Raw genomic sequence first — 7,489 nt, forward strand, 5'->3', positions numbered from 1 at the left:
ATCAGACATAGTAGGGGCGGACAACGAAAGAGAAAATGTGACAGTTGATCCTGATGTATCTCCTAATATTAACGATTGCATAGAGGGGTTGTTGAATGATTTTTTAAGAGAGGGGCCAAATGAAGATGCAAAGAAGTTTTTGAAACTAATTGAAGAAGGTCAACAAGAGTTGTATCCGGGTTGTGAAAAAATTTCTAAACTTGCCTTTACGATCCGACTATTTATTCTCAAGTGTGATTATAAGCTGTGCAACGATGGGTTTGATGCTTTTTTAGAACTTTTCAAGGAAGCGCTGCCTGATGATGCAAAGTTTCCTTCTTCTTTTAAGGAGGCGAAAAATGGGTTAAAAGTTTCAGGGATGAATTATACTAAGATAGATGCATGCCCCAATGATTGGATGTTGTATTGGGAGGAAAATGCAAATGCAACAAGTTGCCATGTTTGTAATAGTCCGAGGTGGAAATCAAGTGATAAAGACAATGTAGATGAAAAGCCCCATAAAATTCCAGCCAATATCCTAAGGTACTTTCCAATCAAGAAGAGGTTGCAGAGGTTATTTATGTGCCAAGAAACCGCAAGGTACATGACATGGCATGCAAATGGACGTGAAAATGATGGTCTTTTACAACATCCAGTGGATGGTGAAGCTTGGAAGGAATTTGATAAGTTGTACCCGAAGTTTGCTGAAGAACCTCGCAATGTGAGGCTAGCGTTAGCTACAGATGGATTTAATCCATTTCACACGATGAGCATTGTACATAGTACTTGGCCAGTCATCTTGATTAATTACAACTTGCCTCCATGGTTGCTCACCAAGTCTGAGTTTTTAATGTTAGCATTACTTATTCCTGGCCCTTTATCCCCCGGCAACGATATTGACATCTATCAACAACCACTAATCAAAGATCTAAAAGATTTGTAGGGGTTTGGGTTGGAAACATATGATGCTTCGACAAATAAAAGGTTCGACATGCATGCAGCTTTGATGTCTATTGTTTCAGATTTTCCGGCTTATGCAATGTTGTCTGGTTGGAGCACTAAAGGGAGCAAAGCATGTCCTTGTTGTCATTACGACACACAATCACGATGGTTGGATCATAGCCGTAAATTTTCCTACCGGGAAACTCGTATATTTCTAGATCCAGCCCACCCTTGGCGCCATGATAAGAGAAATTTCAACGGTGAAATCGAGGAGAGAACTGCACCTCTTCGATTGAAAGGAACTGAAATTGAGGAGCTACTACGAGACTTTCCAAATGAATTTGGAAAGAAGCAAAAGAAAAAGCCAGATGAAGAAGTTCCGTGGAGAAAGTTGCCAATACTTTTTAACTTGCCTTATTGGAAGCATTGCACTAACCGCCATAATCTTGATGTTATGCATATAGAAAAGAACATATTTGATAACATCATCGGAACATTGTTAGACATTCATTTGAAGACCAAGGATCATGTGAGTGCTCGTCGTGATTTGAAAGTTCTTAAGATTATGCCGGAGCTTCAACCTATTGGAGAAGGCGATGATGAAGAAATTCCGAGATCGCGATTCTGGTTGACATTAGAAAAGAAGCGTTTGTTTTGCCGGATCATTAAGAATGCAAAGATACCACAGGGTTATGCTTCTAATATTTCTCGTTGTGTACAAGTTAATGAAGGGAAGATCACGGGCTATAAGAGCCACGATGCTCATTTTTGTATGCATTACTTGCTTCCAATTGCTTTGAAAACAACATTACCTAAAGATGTTGCAACTCCTTTAATAAGATTATGTCATTTTTTCAAAGGCATATGGAATAAAGCTATTAACCCTCGAGATCTTGATAATCTCCATCATGAGATAGTTGAATCTCTTTGTCAACTGGAAACAATTTTCCCTCCTTCATTTTTTACCCTGATGATCCATTTACCTGTTCATTTGGTGGAAGAAATTAGGTTGGGTGGTCCTGTTTGTAGCAGGTGCATGTACTCAATTGAGAGGTATCTTTATGAGTTAAAGGATGATGTTCGAAACAAAGCTTATCCCGAGGGCTCAATGGCAGAAGCATATTGGGCCAAAGAATGTCTTAGATTTTGTGATAGATACATAAATCAATCAAACACCCCTTCAAATATTGTGAAGCCTAGTATCTCACAACCATTCTTTCCTAATATTGGTCGACCTACTAGGGGAAAGGGAAGGACCACAAAGAAGAACCAGGGTGGGTTTATGATAAGTTTTTTACATTAAACTCTTTTCTTTTCTCCGCAACAACATTTTTCTCGTCCCTTATGGACTGCAAACCATAAATATGAGCAGTTCTCTCATACACATTATCTAAAGATGTAAATATTTCTCCACCTAATCCCAACTGGATCTCATCGGTCAACCCTTGCCCAAACCTCTGACCCTTTATCTCTTCTGTGGCTACAACCTCAAGTGCAAACCTCGACAGCGCTATAAATTTGCTATAATATTCAGCGATGGTCATACTCCCCATCCCAAGGTTTATGAGTTCCTGTGCTTTTCGTTTAGTTAAAAAAGGAGGATAAAACTTTTCCCTCAATGCAACAACAAATGAGTCCCAATTAAATCCTTCAACATCACTAAGCCTAGTTCCATTATCTTTCCACCATAGATCGGCCTCATCTTTTAGGTAAAGGACAGTTTGGCCTACTTTCATATTTTCAGGACAGTTTACCGCCCAAAATAGCTTTTCAAACTCCCTAATCCAGTTTTCTAGGAAGGTCGGGTCTTCTTGCCCCTTGAAGTATGGTGGCTTAACTTTCGCAAGCCTTTCAAACATGTCCCCTGCAGAATCGGGACGCTCAGTTCTTTCCTGGGTTAGCCTTTCCGCCAAGAGGCGAATAGCAGTAGCTAGGTCATTATTGATGGCCATCCTAGAGCGCAACCTGTAAGTAATATATTCTATTTTAGGTTCGAAACTTCACTTAACATTATCCTAGCAATGTAATATTACACCAACATTTAGGATTCACATACATAAACAATCATTTATGAATGATATTCGCATACCGGACATTCAACTAAGAAACAAGGAACAAATTCAATCATCACGAATAATAAGGCAGAATAAAAGAAGAAAACATTCCCTTTACGTGCCCAAAATAAACTCTTGATCCTTTGGATAATCAATGATCTAACTTTTATTCCTCAAAAGAATGTTTATAACAATCCCTAAATATTAACAACATACTTGTCCTCAAAATAAAATAAAAGTTCTATGATATAAACATAAACTATTGTTGGACGAATTGTCCAACCTTATTCCCAAACACAACTAAATAAATAAACAATCTAGAGAGAAACATCGTCATTTTTATCTTTTCACCCATCGTAGTTTTCTGAGATAAATAGATCATATCCAGTTTCATCCTCATCGCCAGCATTATAATAATAGACTCGACTTATTTTTCTTGCGGATCTCCGCGGAACTTCAAGTTGAGGCTCGTCCTCGCTTTCTTCAGGTTCAGAATAAGTTTCAACTCTCATAAAAGCATTGTAGATATCCCTTTTCGTTTGACCTACATCACGGTCATACTCACGAATTGACTCATCATCACTATCAAACACACCTACTCTCATTGTCTCGCGCCAAGTGCGCTCTCGCTCAATTCTATCGTTGTCAGATTCTTGATTCACCACATTTTCATCATCGCTCAGAACGATAGGGTCGGAGTGGCTCCCTACTCTATTTTCTTCTATGCCAGACATGGTTAGTGATCTATGACAGTTAAACATAGTCCTTATGTTAGTAATTAGTACTCTCGGCTTATCGTACGATCCCATAATACAATAAGTAAGAATAAATAGCAATCGCAAAGCATAAGAAAGACATAGACATTTAACAAGTAAAGAAAATACAATCATGTTGAACTAACTATTTAATGCAGACATAATGTTTCTATTCTATATGCCCTTTCCTATATTACCCATCTCTCATAATAGGTCAAACATTGAAAAATTTAAAGAATAAAACCAGAACGATTAGTAAGAAATAATTTTATTAAACGAATAAATAAAATAAAGAATTTTTTTATTTTTTTTAAATATATATATACATATATATATATATATATATATATATATATATATATATATATATATATATATATATATATATATATATATATATATATATATATATATATATATCGAATATATTTAATTAAATTCGAAAAGAAAAGAACGTACTTAATTCAAATAAACGAAAAGTTTCAAATAAATAAGTTAATTTCGAACTTAAATATGGAATATTAATATGCTTTCAAACAAAGTTAAAATGAATTTGGTCCCCCAAAAAAAAAGTACGCATTTTTGAATGATATAATAAATAGGAGCTCAATTCTAGGAAATTCGTTTTAGAAAAATAGCTAGTTTAGGCGCCTAAAATTTTTTGAAGTAAAACCATAAGCTTCTAGATACCACTTTGTAACACCCCGACAATTCCCTTTTTCTAAAATAACCCTTTTTATAAATATAACTATAGAGAATTATCAAAGTATTATCGCCCGTGTGAAAACGTAACGGCTTATTCAGAATTTTGCAGCGGAAAACATAAAACTAACTTTTAGGTTTATAAATAATCGATTACATATTAAGTCCAAAAACCAATTAACGAAAATAAGGAAATACGAATAGTACGTCAAATTTCAAGTCCAAATTAACAAACCAAATCACTTAGCAAAACAAATCTAAATACAAGCTCTCTAATCCCGATCCCAATGATGCATCATCTTCAAACCTGTAGATGGGCAACGCTTATTGATCCTTAGAGACTGCTCACCAAAGATGGGTCATCACATGATCATAAGGCATAGCCATGATTAACACACACAAACAAAGCACGTAATCAGCAAATCTGAGTACTACATACTAAAACAATAATAATCCTAACATGATACTATTAAACGAAAAATCCTAACATGATACTAATGAACATAAATAAGGGCAGACAAAACATGATAATTTGACGACCATACTTGACTAGACTAGGCTAGACTTATAACAATAATATTATTTTGGTTGAAATAGACAATGGACCGAGTTTTCTAGCTAGAAGCTTCACTAAGGAAGACGAGGTACGGGCGCGACTCCGTAACCTCAGTGACCTGCGATATCGAGGAACGCTTGAATAAAAATAGGACACGGTGATCAATCCGGTCCGAGATAAAGGCCATGGGCTACCACCATGAACCCCAACTCCTGTTTGTCCATCACTTTAGACGTGCACAGTCTAAAGCTATTGCTACTCAGTTTCACTTTACATGATTTACAAATTGACTCTGTTATGACTCAACAATCACATAAGGCATACAATCCACATTTATTCACAACTGTTTTTATCTTGGAATTAAGTAAGTGATCACAAAGGTATCAAACAAGACTCATTCCAATTAAATCCGACCTTTCCTTTAATACTGATCAACCCCTCTATATGGGTATAAGGTTTCAACTTACTAAACAAGGTCCTCGGCCCTCATAAAGTAGTGAAAAGCTAAAAGGGAACAACAATCAATCGATCTGAATCAATATAGATAAAATAATCTAGTGTTCCCAATCAAACATGTTTGCATCAATCGTCTACTAACATGTTATTATCCTCATAACGAAATATATAGGTTCAACATGTCCATCCAACAATATTAAACATGAAATTCCAACACAATCAAGTTCATCAACAAATTTCAACTTGGTTTCAACAGATAACACACATTCCAAGCACATAGGTATGTACGTACCTGGTGTAAACAAACTGCAAGACCACTTTAATAATTCAAAAGTCGCCTACAGAGAATTCTCCGCCTAAAAACAACCAACAAGGATTCTCAATCAACTTCTAATCGTTCACAGCTATAATAACACATTCTAACTACATCCTAAACATATTTAGAACTTTTCTCCAATAACAAAACTTGAATATTTGATTTCCTAGCATAACAATTCTTGAATTAGTGATTGAAATTCGTAGAAAACTCTTTACAAACATCATACTTTAAATTTTCATCAATATAACTAATTTCAAACTACTCCCAAAATATATTCAACATGCTTAAAATCATAAAAATCATAACTTTAATAATTCATAAACATCCTACCATGATTTGAAATCATTAAAAATCTTAAAAATTCATATTTTAATAATTAAAATCCTTATTTCAATTCAATCATATAATCTGAAATTAAAATTATTAATTATGCAAAACATAAAATTTAAAATTCATCATTAACCCATAAAAACTATAACTTAATTCAAGGAAAACATGAATTATATTAATAAAACGTAATTAAAACATTAATTAGTTTAGGGTTTAAGAATTAACCAAATCAAGAGGGAGAGAGGAGGCTGGCCGGCGGAGCACAGGCGGCGCTGCACAAGGCGCTGGTCGCGGGGGACGGGCGACGCGGCTGGAGCCTGGTGGTGGTGATTACAGTGGTCGCACTCTATCGTGCTTGGCTGCCGTCGTGAGAATGAAGAGACAAGAAAGAGGATGACAGAAAACGTTGGTCGGCGAGCTGGAAGGTGCAACAGCAGTGCACGGTGGCAGTGATGGTGCGGTGGTGACTGCCCAGAGAAGAAAAGAAGCACCAGTAAGTTAGGAGAGGGAACACGAAAAAGAGAAAGAAGAACGGACGAGAGGAGAAGGAAGGAGTTACCGAGTGGAGGAGAACGGCGGCATGACAACGACGACGACCAGGCGGTGCCTGGTGCGGCGGCTGACGAAGGAGGGGGCTCGAGAGTTTTTTTTTTTTTTTTTTCACAGGTTCACGTGAATGGTAAGAAGAAGGGTTTTGTGTATTTGGGTTTGAGTTTCACGTGAAGTTGGAAGGGAAGGGAGGAGAAATTTTGGGCTTACTTGTTTTGGGCTTTGTCAACTTGGGTTAGGAATAGAATTGAGTTTGTTTTAATCCAAAACGGTTAGGATTGCTTTCTAAATTCAATCGAACGTGTTTTCGTAAAACGAATTCTTTTCAATGAAAAGTTCTAAAACTATTTTGATTTCATAAATCGTTAAAAATATTTAAAATGTAATCAACTAAAATAAATATACGTTAATTATATATTTATTATTAAAATTCGTAAATTCTATTAAAATATAAATAACTATACGTTAAAATATATTAATAAAATCTATAAATTTACATGGCTGCATGTAATCGAGGCACAAGTTGATGAATCGTTATTGGTATATGCAGGTCTATAGAGAAAAGTCTGGTCCTATGGCTTCATTTATCAAGCACAAAACAGAACAACAACCTTCCGAAAATCATCATGTGAAGCAACTTCCAGAAAGGCAACCTCCAGAATTGCAACTCTCAGAAGAACAATGTACGGAAAGGCAACAACGCTCACTGCCATTTGAAAAGAACTTGCAAAACCCTGTTGATCAAAATGCAGTCAATCCAATGAGTAGGGTTCAACAAAGAAGTCAGCAACACAGAAACAACCAACCTGAAAAACAGTCTCTCCGGTTACAGAAGAAGCAACAACAA

This window comes from Spinacia oleracea, chromosome 6 (assembly GCF_020520425.1).
Source record: "Spinacia oleracea cultivar Varoflay chromosome 6, BTI_SOV_V1, whole genome shotgun sequence".
NCBI lineage: Eukaryota > Viridiplantae > Streptophyta > Magnoliopsida > Caryophyllales > Amaranthaceae > Spinacia > Spinacia oleracea.